Source organism: Myxocyprinus asiaticus, chromosome 20 (genome assembly GCF_019703515.2).
Source record: "Myxocyprinus asiaticus isolate MX2 ecotype Aquarium Trade chromosome 20, UBuf_Myxa_2, whole genome shotgun sequence".
NCBI classification, from domain to species: domain Eukaryota; kingdom Metazoa; phylum Chordata; class Actinopteri; order Cypriniformes; family Catostomidae; genus Myxocyprinus; species Myxocyprinus asiaticus.
The window spans coordinates 25,422,804-25,437,902 of record NC_059363.1 but is presented as its reverse complement, the minus strand read 5'-3'; the positions used below and the strand labels follow the sequence as shown (position 1 = coordinate 25,437,902).

General features: G+C 42.3%; 1 long non-coding RNA gene across 1 annotated transcript; it reads left to right on the top strand.

Moving 5' to 3' along the window:
• Window positions 1–2,624: 2,624 nt before the first annotated feature.
• Window positions 2,625–13,437, top strand: LOC127410921 (uncharacterized). The gene is made up of 4 exons (XR_007892183.1): window positions 2,625–2,654; window positions 11,073–11,174; window positions 11,452–11,549; window positions 13,306–13,437. It is a non-coding gene; the product is annotated as an uncharacterized LOC127410921 (long non-coding RNA).
• The last annotated feature ends 1,662 nt before the right edge of the window (window positions 13,438–15,099 follow it).

Below are 15,099 nucleotides of genomic sequence, written 5' to 3'. Positions count from 1 at the left end.
TGGCTAGCCACATAATTAGACCTGCCCCCTATTTTCAAAAGATACTGTTTTACCATTAAAGGAATAGATCACCCAACAATTATAATTCTCTATTATTAACTTAGCCTCATACCGTCCTTAACTTTCTTCTGTGGAACTAGACTAATCACAGCGAAATTGGAAACAGTTGGTTGACTTTTCTTTAGCTAAACTGGATGTTAATTGAAATTTGAAATACTGCCCCCAGTGGCCAAAGCTGTAAATGTTGTTGGGCGTATGGGCACATGTGATCTCTATTTTCTGGCTGTAATGTTCAGGGAGGGGCACCAAAAGAGAGTTGTGAAGAGAGTTGTTTTCAGACTGTAATACACTGAAGAATAATGCATATTTTATAAACTGGACCCCCCCCCCAACCCAAACATAACCTTACCATCAGTGGAGCAAAATGTATTGTTAGAGGGGAAAATGCAGCCTCTGAATCATGTTGGTCACTGATTATGTGTACATGATTACTTCCTAGTTTCAATGCAGGATCCGAACTCAGGTCTCCCACATTGCTGATTCAACACACTTCTTGTGCACCACAGGGGAAGGTAAACACACTGGAGCTTATGAAAAAATGTCCGAAATGTCACTTGTCAGTGAGTCGGCATAATGTGGCCTATCCTAGGGTATCGGAATGCTCGGAAACAACATGTCAACTTCCCGTGTGATCATGTTGAACAAAAACAAAGATTTTTTTTTTTTTTTTTTTTTTTTAATGGGTTTATGATGTGTGCAGATCCATGGGTTCCAAAACTTTCAATCTCCAAAAAAGACATAAGGCTCAAGTGGTTTTATCCATGCCTTCTAAAGCGATACGATTGGTTTTGGGTGAGAAACAGACCAAAATATAGCTATTTCTTCTATATAAATCTTGCACTGATTTTTGAGATAAGGGACAAAACATATTTAAAATCAGAGTTTTTATTTTTTAATACTAAATTAATTTGAAATGGATATATTTGTAGACAGAGGTCTCAGCTAATGAATGTCGTAAGGGAACAGGTTTTTATAAAAACGCTTTTTTTTTCTGAAAATTTATTTATTCACTTCATAACTTGCATCTTACTGTCATTTGTGTCAACTCCATCAGACACACCAAAAAGCATGCTATTTTAATTTGATTCATCCAACAAGTGCAAAGCCTTTAATTATCTTATAATATTGTTCAGTAAAGGAGTTAAGTGATAAAATACATTCAATATTTTATTATTATTTTTTTTTTCTGTTTTCATACTATTCTGAAAATTGACAGTTGACAAAATGTAATATTTTTCCATCTTAACCATGTGTTGTACAATGGAGCCATTCTCCCAAGTTGAAGATGCCTCAATAAACTGAACTAAAATGCCAAAATTGATCCCACAATTTCAACAGAAATTATAATAATGAGAATGATGGAGTTCACAAGTTGAAGCTGTGACTGCAGAGACTTATACATTGTATGTTTAAAATATGAAATATATCAAACGTACCAGACCATTTGTCCTAATGTTGCATCCACCATGAGCAGGAAGTGGGAAAGGGGTACTTGGAGTTAAAGCTGATCAGGACATTTTCTGATTTATTCAGGATTAAAACAAATCTGACGGTGTTGACGCAAAGTGAGGACACAACTTTGATAGGCAGCTTTTTATGGAAAATATCATTTAAAGTTCACTTTATGTATTGTTTGATATCATACAGATCCCTAACTTTCATTTGATATTTATATTTATGAATTTGTTGCATTTTTAAACACTTTGTTTAGCAGTTTAACATTGTGACCTCTTGCTGAAGACAGGTTAAGTTATAGTACATGTGCTTCCAAGTATAGAGTATGCATTTAAAAAAATTCTAATGAAATTATTTTAAAATATAAGTAAAAAAAACCCTGAGTATATACATTTCCTTTAGATTTAACTTTTTCAGTATTTTTATTGTTATGAATTTCTTGATTTTTTTAAATAAAGATGAGTTTTTTATGTAAGACATGTTTTGTCCCTTATCTCAAGAATCAGTGCTTGACATCTGCAGTCTCCTTGGTGTGACCATAATTTGATGATTACAGGAAGTGTTACAGATTAGAGGAAGTGTAATTATTGCAAATGTTTATGTGTGATTTTCAGTGCAGTAGTTTTCAGACAGATATAGTTTTATTTCTGCCAAGTAGCACATATACAATTTATGTCCTTAAAGTGTTCTATGTTACATTCACACATTGGAGTTGCAATTTTCTGTAAAGATAATCAACTCCATGGAGAGATTATATAAATTAAATGAACTGTCTCTGCCTTTATAAAGTAGTATGATTACTAAACTAAAAGAATATCCACATTTAATTGGTCTTTACAGCAGAATCATCGGTACAGCCTTATTGGGGTTTAGACCCCTTAGGAATGCAGCCATCAATCTTTTGTGTTCATCAATTTTTCCCATCTAATGGGAACTGGCCTTAGCGTATTGTACTTGTGTTTCCATGGCTCTAACCCAGGCTTCTGGGAGCAAACCTGTTCATATTGATCCCCACAGCCCATCCTTCATATTGTGAGATCTGGCCCCTGATGTCCACTTATCGACCATGTGAAGTGGTCAGGACCCCTTCACTCTAGTGAGTGATGATGAAAAGAAAGGACAGCTCCTTCAAATTTCATGTGAGTATTCCTCATACCCATTTTCTACTATCTCATACCCCTGTCTTCTCTCCAAACCTACTGCTGAATGTTTAATAATAATAATAATAAATAAATAAAACATTGATCCAATTTAATATCCTTGCTTCACTTTCCTTGATTATTTGACTTCTAACTTTCAGAGGTTATTTCCAGCACATGACATGATGAAAAAATTTATTAAATTATGAGCAAATAAATGTGTTTGTAGTGTATTAGAACTGACAAAGGGTATTTGGTGTGTGTACAACCAATAGAAGATTGGAAGTTTTCAAGAATCTGTTTGAAAACCCTGGTGACACTGGAGTTGAGGGAATTACAAATCAGCTTTAAAAACCGCATGCAGGCCTATGTAGCTCAGCGAGCAAAGATGCTGACTACCAACCCTGGAGTTGTGAGTTTGAATGCAGGGTGTGCTGAGTGACCTCGCTTACTAAGCAACTAATTGCCCTGGTTGCTGGGGTGGGTAGAGTCTTCCTCGTGGTTGCAATATGGTGGTTCTCGCTCTCGGTGGGGCACGTGGTGAGTTGTGCGTGGATGCCAAGGTGAATAGTGTAAGCCTCCACATGCACCAAGTCACTGCATTAACACGCTGAGCAAGCCACTTGATATGATGCACGGGCTGACTGTCTCAGAAGCGGAGGCAAGTGATATCCATCCTCCACCACCCAGACTGAGATGAGTAACAGAGCATTTGGGAACTGGGCATGCCAAATTGGGAAGACCCCCCCCCCCCAGCATTTAATTTCAGCAAATTAAAGGGATAGTTCACCCCAAAATTCAAATTCTCTCACCATTTATCACCCTCATGGCAACACAGATGTAATCCATAAGACTCCAGTGGTTAAATCCATTTCTTCAGAAGTGATATAATAGGTGTGGGTGAGAAACAGATAAAAATGTAAGACTTTATTTACTCTAAATCTCTGCTTTCACTTGTACATCTGAAAGTCACATGTGGTGCCTGTTTAGTTTCACTTTCACATCTGAAGGTGAAAGTTAAAGTGGAGATTTACAGTAAAAAAGGACTTAAATATTGTTCTGTTTCTCATCCGCACTTATTATATTGCTTCTGAAGATATGGATTTAAACACTTTTATGTTTCCTTTATGTGATTTATGGAGCTACAAAGGTCTGATCACCATTCACTTGCATTGTATGGACCTACAGAATTTTTCTAAATTCTTTGTTTGTGTTCTGCGGAAGAAAGTCATACACATTTGGGATAGCATGAGGGTGAGTAAATTATAAGAGAATTTTCATTTTTGGGTGAACTATCCCTTTAAGAGTAATTTGGAGTAATTGCATAAAAAAATAAAAAAAATAAAAACATTATTATGATGAATTATTTTAATGTTGGTAGCCCTAGTTTGTTCATTGTCCATGCCATTTTAGGTAGGCTGAGCTAGGTCATTTGGGATGGAGCACACAGATTACACCTTGTTAGTGCACCTGTGTAGATCTGAGACTCTGGAAAATGTATGGATGAAATGGGACATCATAAAATGGAGATTACTAGGCATGAGTCAGCAGAGAGAAAGTGGCAATGTGGCTCTGCTCCGAAGGTCTTTTTAGATGAGTTTTGCAGCTGCTGCTAGCACGACTGGAAACCTCCACTCCACTGAGCAGAGAGAGGACAGTGCCCAAGGAGCTGTCCTCCTCTTCCCTGTAGACCCATGACATGTATTATTCATGCCTTATCTTCCAGGCTTAGACCTGCACCCTGGGCCTTTAGACCAGTCTGTTCCCTGCATGAACTACAGCTAAAAAGTTTAGCTCATTTCTTCTGTCAGTTGTATGTGACCAGTTCAAGCTCTCTAAATCAAACTGAAATCTCCCAACCCCTGCTTTCTAGTGCTTGTGGGGCACCGCGACATGAAATTGTACAGGCTTTAATGTCTACGGAGACTTTCAGAGGCTATTATGCCATTGAAAGCAAAAACCGAGCTGTTAGTTGCTTACTGTAAATAAACACTGTTAGGGGCAGAGGGGAGAACAAATGGCCGTATAAACATCAGTATTATGTTCCTCACTTTCTCACATGACCTGAACCTGTCATTTCTTTCTCACCCTGTTCAACTGTGGAAAAGGATAACACAAGAACCATGCTATTATAGTGTCTCATATTATCACACTATTTCTGACACAACAGGGCAAGTCTCAAATGTGAGAATTGAGTTTTTAAGAAGAGCCTGTTTAACTGCTAATCTTTTTTAACATTGTGCAGTTGACTTGCTGTTAGGATTCTATTACATCTCACAAATAGAACACGTAATAGACATACAGTAAAAGAACACTAGTTCTATTGCATTTATCTCACTTACAACATAACTGTCACAGATCCAGCAGGCTCTCTCTCTCCCTCTCCCTCACTGCCGGCACTGCGCTCATTCTCCCCTGAGTTTTAATTACCCGCACCTGCACGTCATCAGAACACCAATCATGGACTGCATTTAAACCCAGCTTACATTCTCATTCACTGTCTGTTCTCGTCAATGTTCTCTCAAAGACTACAGACTCTCTAACCCTTCTATACTTACCTGTTGAAATACTTACCTTGTCATTTGTTTCCTGTTCCCGAGATTACTGTGTGTTTCATCTTCTGTGTATTCCTCCAGCGACGTATTTTGTTCCTCTGTGTTGCAATGTTTCCTACAAAGACCAAAAGACTGTTGTGAGTGTTCTGATCATCTGTTCATTGTCACAATACCCTGTTTGAAGTTTACTCACCTGCTGTTCATGCCATACCAGTGTTTGGATAACCTCACCTGTTTGTTTCACCTTTCACCCATTCCCTTCATCAATAAAACCCGCAATTGAGTCCAACCCTCTGCCTCTGAGTTCTCACCGTGACAGTAGAACAGACCACCAATATGGACTTAGCGGGGGCTTCCCACGGATCACCACCACCATCTTAGAGGAGCTGGTCAACGAGCTTTGTCGAGTCATCACACCACCGGGAGCCTTGAATGCCAGTTCTTCTCCTTCCATACCCGCACCTTCATCACCGGTTTCTCACCAGGTCAGTCCCATGGTTAACCCATCTCCTTACTCAGGTGCAGCGGAGGATTGCAGCGGATTCCTCTTGCAGTGTTCGCTGATGCTCGAGATGCAGTCTCAAAGGTTTGCGATGGATAGAGCCAAGATCGCTTACATCATCTCTCTACTCTCCAGAAGTGTGCTGCAGTGGGATGGTCCAGTCACTCAGTCATTGGGTGCCTCCTTCAAGCACTTCAAGGAAGTTTTTGGATTACCCGTGGATGATTCATCGGTGAGTAAACAACGAAAACAATGAAAGAGATCGATAACTGATTATGCCCTGCAGTTCCGTACACTAGTGGCCACGAGTGGCTGGAACAAACCAGCCCTTCTGACAACCTACAGACAGGGACTGGAACCATCCTTGTGGCTGCAGCTTTATCTAACTCTCCATACGTGTCTCCCAGCAGATGAAGACCTGCATCAGCGAACAGACTGCCCTGCGATCCTCCACTGCACACCCTCCATGCCCTCCAGAATCAGTTGAAGAACCTATGCAACTCGATCCCTTCAGACTGTCCCCACTCGAGCGTCAACGAAGATTACATGAGTGGCTGTGTTTGTATTGTGGAGCCAGCAGGCATGTGATTGCTGAATGTCCTGTACACCCCTTACAACTTATGGTGAGTCAGACCATTACCAAACCCATGATACATGCTCCATTGTCTACTATGGTCTCAGTGATTTGCTCTCATGTCTCTCTCTCAGTCAAGGCCCTTATTGACTCCAGGGCGGCAGGCAGCTTCATCTCCGAACAATTCCACCGCCGGCTCCAACTCCTGACAATCAAATGCTCCTCCCCGATCCTCGTCCATTCAATAATCGGAAAACCTCTCAGAAAGGGACTCATCACTCATCGAACCCCGCCTGTGACGCCTTGAGTGGGTTGTACCCACTTTGAGGACATCTCCTTTCTGATTCTGGAGGGCTCCACTGCTGATATCATACTGGGGTGTCCATGGTTACAACAACACTCCCCGCAGCTCTCTAGGACTACCGGAGAGGTTTTGGCGTGGGGTGGAGAATGTTTCCACGGATGCTTACAACTTCCCCGTCCTATTGGTCCCCACACTCCCGTGCCTGTGTGTGCCAACTCTATAGAGAGTCATGGGAGTGAGCTTCAGATAGACGTGCCCCAGGAATATCGTGCATACCAAGATGTCTTCAGTTCACAATGAGCAGCCATCTTACCACCTCATCAACCATAGGACTATGCCATTGATGCCAGGAGCACCATTGCCCAGGGGATGGATCTATCCACTCTCACTTCCGGAACAGAAGGCCATGGTGGAGTACGTTGATGAGGCGCTCAAACAAGGTTACATCTGCCCTTCCACTTCACCTGCTGCTTCCAGCTTCTTCATGGCCAAAAAGAACAGAGGCTTACGGCCATGCATCAAATACCGTACCCTCAACGCAGTCACCATGAAGTTCAGGTACCCCCTTCCCCTGGTCCTGGCAGCTCTAGAACTCCTGAGAGGAGCCACCGTGTTCTCTAAGCTTGACCTACGTAGTGCCTACAACCTCATTCATATCCAGAGGGGGGATGAGTGGAAGACGGCCTTCATGACCCCAACTGGCCACTATGAATAACGGGATCATGCCATATGGCCTGGCCAATGCCCCCTCGGTATTCCAGAGCATTATGAACGAGGTGTTCTGGGAGTATCTCCACCGATTCATCATTGTCTACATCAATGACATCCTCATGTACTCCCAGAATGAGACCAACCATCATCAACATGTAGTGTCCGTACTGGAAAAGCTTAGGGAACTCAACTGTATCTGAAATTGGAAAAGTGCGAATTTCATCGACCATCAATTCAGTTCCTCAGATACATCATTAGTCCCAGAGGAGTGGAAATGGACCAGGGGAAGGTTAGTGCAGTTCACTCCTGGCCCAAACCACCACAATAAAGGAGCTACAGAGATTCCTAAGTTTTGAAAACTTTTACAGACGCTTCATACGTAATTACAGTTTCATGTCAGCACCCTTAACATCTCTTCTCAAGTCCAAGTCCCTGTCCTGGAACCAACCCGGAGGCTTTTCAACACCTTAAGGAAGCTTTCACGACAGCTCCCATCTTAGTTCATCCTGACCCGGAGAGACCATTCATCGTGGAAGTTGACGCCTCCACCTCTGGCGTTGGAGCTGTACTATCCCAGAGGCAGGGGGATCCTCCCAAACTTCACCCATGTGTCTTCTCGTGAAAGCTAGCAGAACTATGACATTGGCAACCGGGAGCTGCTCGCCATCAAGCTGGCACTGGAGAAGTGGTGCCACTGGCTGGAGGGATCTCGTCATCCTTTTCTAGTCACCACGGATCATCGTAACCTCGAGTACCTGAGAGAAGCGAAACGATTGAACCCCTGCCAGGCCCAGTGGGCCCTGTTCTTCACATGGTTTAACTTCTCTGTCTCTTATCATCCAGGGTCCAAAAACACCAAGGCGGATGCTTTATCCCGACTACACGTGGTGGAACCTCCCATGGGAGCACCTGAATCTGTTCTGCCTCCTAGATTAATCATCAGTCCTATCCAGTGGGCCCTGGACGACCAAATTGAAGAGGCCACCCGTGAAGAACCAGCTCCGCCGGGATGCCCCAAGGGACGCAAATACATCCCCTCATGCCTTCGGACTTCCCTCATCACTTCTGTCCACTCCTCCCTGGGCTCTGGTCATCCTGGCTACCATCAATCCCTCTCGCTTCTCCAAAATCAATTCTGGTGGCCCCGTATGTCACAGGAAGTACAGCGATACATCCAAGGCTGCCCAGAATGTGCCATCTCGAAATCTCCACGCCATCTTCCATCTGGTAAGCTCCTTCCTCAGCCCATTCCTCAGTGCCCCTGGTCACACCTGGGGGTGGATTTTACAACTGACTTACCAGCATCAGATTCTTTCACCTGTGTCCTAGTCGTTGTTGATAGATTCTCCAAGGCATGCCATCTAGTTCCCATGAAGGGCCTCCCCACGGTGCTGAAAAAAGCAGAAGCTTTATTCCATCATGTCTTCCGGAACTACGGCCTCCCAGAAGACATCATGTCTGACCGCGGTCCCCAATTCATTTTGCGCATATGGAGGTCCTTCTTCTCCCTTTTGGGTGTGTCAGTAAGTTTAACCTCTGGATATCATCCACAGTCTAATGGGCAGACTGAGTGGAAGATCCAAGAGATTGGCCGCTTCCTGCGGACCTACTGCCACAACCACCAGGACATCTGGAACCAGTTCCTACCCTGGGCTGTGTATGCCCAGAACTCCCTTTGTCAACCAGCCACCAGACTCACCCCGATCCAGTGCGTACTTTGCTTCCAACCTCCCCTGTTTCCATGGTCAGGAAACCCTTCTGACATTCCGGCTGTGAGTCACTGGTTTGAGGAGAGCAAGAGGGTCTGGGACTCCGCTCATGTTCATCTCCAACGGGCAGTCCGGCGCCAGAAGAGCCAGGCTGACGCAAGGAGATCTGAGACGCCTGCCTAACATCCTGGGCAGAAGGTCTGGATCTCCATCCGGGACATCAGGCTCTGGCTGCCCTGTCAAAAGCTAAGTCCCAGATACACTTGACCTTTCACTATACTCCACCAAGTAAATGCAGTCACATACCAATTACAACTGCCCCCCACTACAGAATTAACCCCACCTTCCACGTCTCCCTCCTCAAACCTCATTATCCTTCTGTCTCCTTCCCCAGAGCCCGGTGTGACTGAGGAACCACCCCAGTCTCTTCTCCTGGAGGATGGTTCAGTTTATGAGGTTAGAACCATCCTAGACTCCTGACGTCGGAGAGGACATCTCGAGTACCTGGTGGACTGGGAAAGGTATGGTCCTGAGGAGAAGTCCTGGGTTACCCGAGATGACATCCTGGATCCAACCTTGCTCACCACCTTTCACACGGAGAATCCCACTCGCCCAGTGTGGACGAGGTCAGCCCTGACGTCGGAAGCTCCGGCTCTTAGGAGCGGTCCCTGAAGGTGGGGTACTGTCACGGATCCACTGGGCTCTCTCTCTCTCTCCCTCTCCCTCACTGCTGGCACTGTGCTCACTCTCCCCTGAGTTTTAATTACCCGCACCTGCACATCATCCGAACACCAGTCATGGACTGCATTTAAACACAGCTCATATTCTCATTCACTGTCTGTTCTCGTCAGTGTTCTCACAAAGACTACAGACTCCCTAACCCTTCTATACTTACCTGTTGAAATACTTACCTTGTCATTTGTTTCCTGTTCCCGAGATTACTGCGTGTTTCATCCTCTGTGTATTCCTCCAGCAACATATTCTGTTCCTCTGTGTTGCAACGTTTCCTACAAAACCAAAAGACTGTTATGAGTGTTCTGATCATCTGTTCATTGTCACAATACCCTGTTTGAAGTTTACTCACCTGCTGTTCATGCCATACCAGTGTTTGGATAACCTCACCTGTTTGTTTCACCTCTCACCCATTCCCTTCATCAATAAAATCTGTGATTGAATTCAACCCTCTGCCTCCGAGTTTTATCACCATGACAATAACGCGTTGCAATTAGATGTTTTATAACATCTCTCTCACTTTTATAACATGATTGTGATGTGATCAACAGACATTAGACCCTAGTGTTCTTTTACTTTTCTTGCACTCTCATAACATGACTTGACGCAAAAAGGTGCAATAGCCGCTAATTTTCTATTATGTCTCACGCACTCTTAGACGACGATGACGCAACGCTATAAAGCGACAATAGATGCTAGTGTTTTATTACCTCTCTCACACTCTTATAACATGACGTGACACGATCAAGGGACATTAGATGCTACTGTTCTTTTACTCCTCTTGCACTCTCATAACATGACTTGACACAACCCACCAAGCACCAGACATCATAAGGACATTGTTTTTTGGGCTAAATCTGGTTGGCCCATCATGGCCTTAAGATTGCCCAAAAATAGTCATTGAAAATTGGGCTTTGTTTAGTCCGTCTGATTTGGTCCAAGATGGACATCTGTTTTGAACCACATATAGCCCTAATACAGCCATCAAAATAAGATCACATTGCAGCAAGTGGGGAATTATACCTTGATGAAAATGTGTGTTGTGTGCACTAAACCCAAATTAGTCTTTCTTAACATTTTTGAACATAATTACTGCTGATCAAAAACTTAAATATATTTATATAATATAAATATGTTTAAAACATGCCATACAAATAACTTGGTTACTGCTCATTAATATAAAATGTATTATGAAATGTGGAGCGTCGTTATGAAATATAAAATGTGACACGCATGCATGCACACACAGAGTATATTAATTTTGGGTGATAACAGTACAGAATGGCACAGTGGCTTGTTTTGACTGATTGGTCACTCAAAATTCAAAATAGTTGCAGGTGGACGTGGAGGAGGAGTGAAAATAGGCGGAAGACTCTCACTCGGTGACAAAACCGAGAGCGACGGAGACAGAGACACAGATACACGTTGAACTGGTTAAGTATTAAGTGATTATAATTTATTTGGATAATACAGAAATGCATGTTTGACTGAAGTTTAGTCAAGCTAATCAGTTTCAAGGTAAGCTGAAGAAGCTAGGTTTCTGTTAGCAGCTATAGCGCCATGTTAGCCTAGCTAGCGCATTGTAGTTCAACTGGATTTCTGAGGCAGCTGGGTTTGTAGTGTGAAGTTGGCCCGTTTGAGTGGAGCACTTTACTCTTAGTTCAGTACATAATCAATCTAAGCATTTTCCTGTCTCCCTTGGTGTTACAGGGCAGTCCAGCTCTGTAAGGGAGTGCTCCAACTCTTCCAGTCACCGATCATGCCATGGAAGTGATAGAAGACGCTCCACTTCTCGTTTTCAATCGCCAGTGAGTTCATCTCCTGGCTGTTACTACTCAAGACATGCTCAGAGAATATTTTGAAGTATTTTTTTTATTGTAAATATAATAACATGTCCCTGGATGGTCTGGCGGATGTATCTGACATGTCTTTTCACCTTTCACTTTTCAACCAAATTTAGATGTAGGGTGACGTCTTTTTATAGACGTCTTTTCAACGACCTGAAAAAGACGTCTTTTCAACTTTAACTTTGCAACCAATTTAGACGTAGAGGGACGCCTTTTTATAGATGTCTTTTCAACGACCTAAAAAAGACGGCTTTCACCTTCACTTCACTTTCAATTTTCAACCAAACATCAACGTTGTTGAGACGTCAGGCAAAGTTGTCTTTTCTACGTCTTTTCAATGAGTTTTTATTGGGTGGGAATATACTCTAGCTGCACCAGCCACAGGTTTTCTATTAAGTCTCCCGCACTCTTAGAAGATGCGATGAAAGTGACAATAGCTACTAGTGTTTTATTACATCTTGCACTCTTATACCATGACGTGACATGCTCAAGCGACATTAGATGCTAGTGTTCTTTTATATCTCTCGCACTTTTATAACATGACATTACATAAAAACACTGCACTAGCCACTAGTGATTCATTACGTCTCACGCACTCTTAGACGATGATGCAACACGATAAAGAGACAGTAGCCACTGGTGTTCTATTATGTCTCTCATACTCTTATAACATAACATGATGCAATAAAGTGTCACTAGCTTCTAGCGTTATATTACGTCTTTCGCATTCTTATACCATGATGCGACGTGATAAAGTGTCACTAGCCTAGCCACTATTGTTCTATAACATCTCTCGCACTCTTATAAAATTATGCAACACAATAAACCGATGCTAGCCGCTAGTGTTCTATTATATCTCTCAAACTCTTATACCATGATGCTACGGAATAAAGCGGCACTAGCTGCTAGTGTTCTGTTACATCTCTCGCACCCTTGCAACAGCCGTCACGGTAGCAAGTGACATGCCACAGGACATTCTGTTGATTGCGTGGTTACAGTGTTGGTAATTTAGCGAATTTGGCGCTAGATTTGGCGACTTTTTAGACATGACAGCGATATTATTAATGTGAATGCAACATTGAGCTAATTTAGCTGCTTTAAATAAAATCTGTTGATAATTTAGTGACTTTCTGTTTCAAACAGAATATAATTATCTAAAACATAATACTTGAATAAAGATAACACCATACAACTTCCTTCTGTTTCTATAGGTTACAGCAACTGTCAGTTTGCAGCTAATGACCTAGATCCCGCCTATCACCCAACTCCCTGCTGTTCCTATAGGTTATAGTGACTGTCATTTAGTATTTTGATGCATAGACTTTACCTACCCCCACCTCTTACCCCTAGTTCAACAAATCAAAGCTAGTTATCTTAACGATTGACAATATATGTACCAGCTCGTGCTGTGCAGAAATGTTCATGACATCCCCTGAAGAAATCAACCAAATTGAGATTCAGTGGCATAACATACATAATATCTAGAGGGAACATTTGGATAACACTGAGAAATTCTGGTGTGAAGTAGAATCCTACAGAGATGCTACAGGTGACAAACCATTCAAAGAACTTTGTAATCTGGCACTGACCATCCTTACTCTGCCACACAGCAACGCACAACTGAACGCGTATTCAGTCAATTAAATGTAGTTAAAACTAAATTAAGAAATCGTTTGCTGCTCCTAACTGTGAACTCAATTTTGCACATCCGATACAGAGTTCAAACTGCAGGCAAGAAATGCTACCAGTACTCCCTGCCTTCCAGCATGCTCAGAATAATTGGCACAATGGAATCCTACTCCTCAGAAAGCAAGCAGGCAAATCCCCCTTTAGACGAGGATGTCATCCAGGCTCTATTGTAAGGTAGGATGATGTTATATTTTACATATTTAAAAAATGTATGCTGTGTGCTGCCCTGCGTTTTGTAGAGGGATATATAATTTTATTATTATTTATTTAGGTGTTTTGAAGTTGTTTCCAGCACTCAGGTGCTATGTGGATTGTTACACAGTCTATTGTTGATGTGGTGTATTAGGGTTGGAATTAAATACTCACTCAACGCGCACGTGCGTTTTAAGGTGCATCTAGTGACATTCACCCAATAGGAATTGGCAGCACTGCGTGGTTATTATATCTGCAATGTCGTCACAGTGGGTAGCCCCACCCACTGTGAACTTTCATTGGTCCAAAACCCAGCTTCTCATAACATCTAATTAAATACGCTGTACATTAACCCTTTCATTCATACATCACACATTACCTTCACTACGTTAATGACTGGCCTCTGCAGAGTAGCGTCACACATGTGTTTCTGCAACAGCCAGTTATGTCACAAGCTGCCAGATTCAAATCGGCTTTCGCGCTGACAAAGGCTGCACTGGTCAAGCACCTGTTATTTATATTAGCTCAAACAGTTACTCATACAGTCTTTTGAAGCACATGATAAGTTTATTTTATACACATACATCCAACTCGTCATCAAAGTACCACGATAAAAAGTTTACAGCTCATATACGCACAGTCAAAACATCAAACGCGATCTTCCTCCGATGCGTGCTGCCATGTTTGTTTACATAAGTGTCGGTTGTCATTCGTCACACAAACAGCTAGAGTCTTTTCAAGCATATGATACATTTATTTCATGTAATAAACAACCAAGTTGTCACCAAAGTACCACGAAAACAGTTCACAGCTTATATATGCACGGCCATCACATCTAAATGAGATCTTCCGATGCACACAGGGCACATTTGCTTATTAGGTGCAGATTAGGTTTTCATTCACACAAACATCAACTCAAACAGTCTTTTCAGGCATATGATATGTTTGTTTTCTGAAACAGACAGCCAAACTATCACAAAAGCACCATGATAACAGTTTAAAACTCGTATACTCACAGTGAACACATGCTGATCGAGCGCGATAATCTGATGCACGCTGCCACGTCTGTTTACATTAGCTCTTGACACACACACACACACACAATGTCTGAGATGTCAAACAGTGCATAGGCAAACCGTACTGTTGATATTATTTGTTCATTTATTATATAGCGATATATAAACAAAATAAATACAGCACAGCAGACATAACCCATTTGCTCATTTGTTAGAGTATATACAGTATTTAAAAAAAAAATTAAAAAAAAAACTTGTCTACATTCTGCCCCTCTATACCGGCTCTGCAGTTTCACGTGCGGAAATAACTCACTCTGTGGGGAATTGCAGGGGAATTTAGACCCTACTCATGAAAAGGTTAAACAAAAAACATGGCCTGATTGGCTGTGGTTTTGCAGCCTTTCGCCTCCATTAATCTCCATTAATTCGCCATGCTGTCTAGGAGAAACAGCTGAAATGTTGCGAAATATTTTAGAAATATTATTTATGATGGATACCTAGCTTCCTCTACCCTTTTAAATTTCTAAGTAAACCATATGCATATTAAAGATATAGTTCACCCAAAAATGAAAATTCTCTCATCATTTACTCACCCTTATGCCATCCCAGATGTG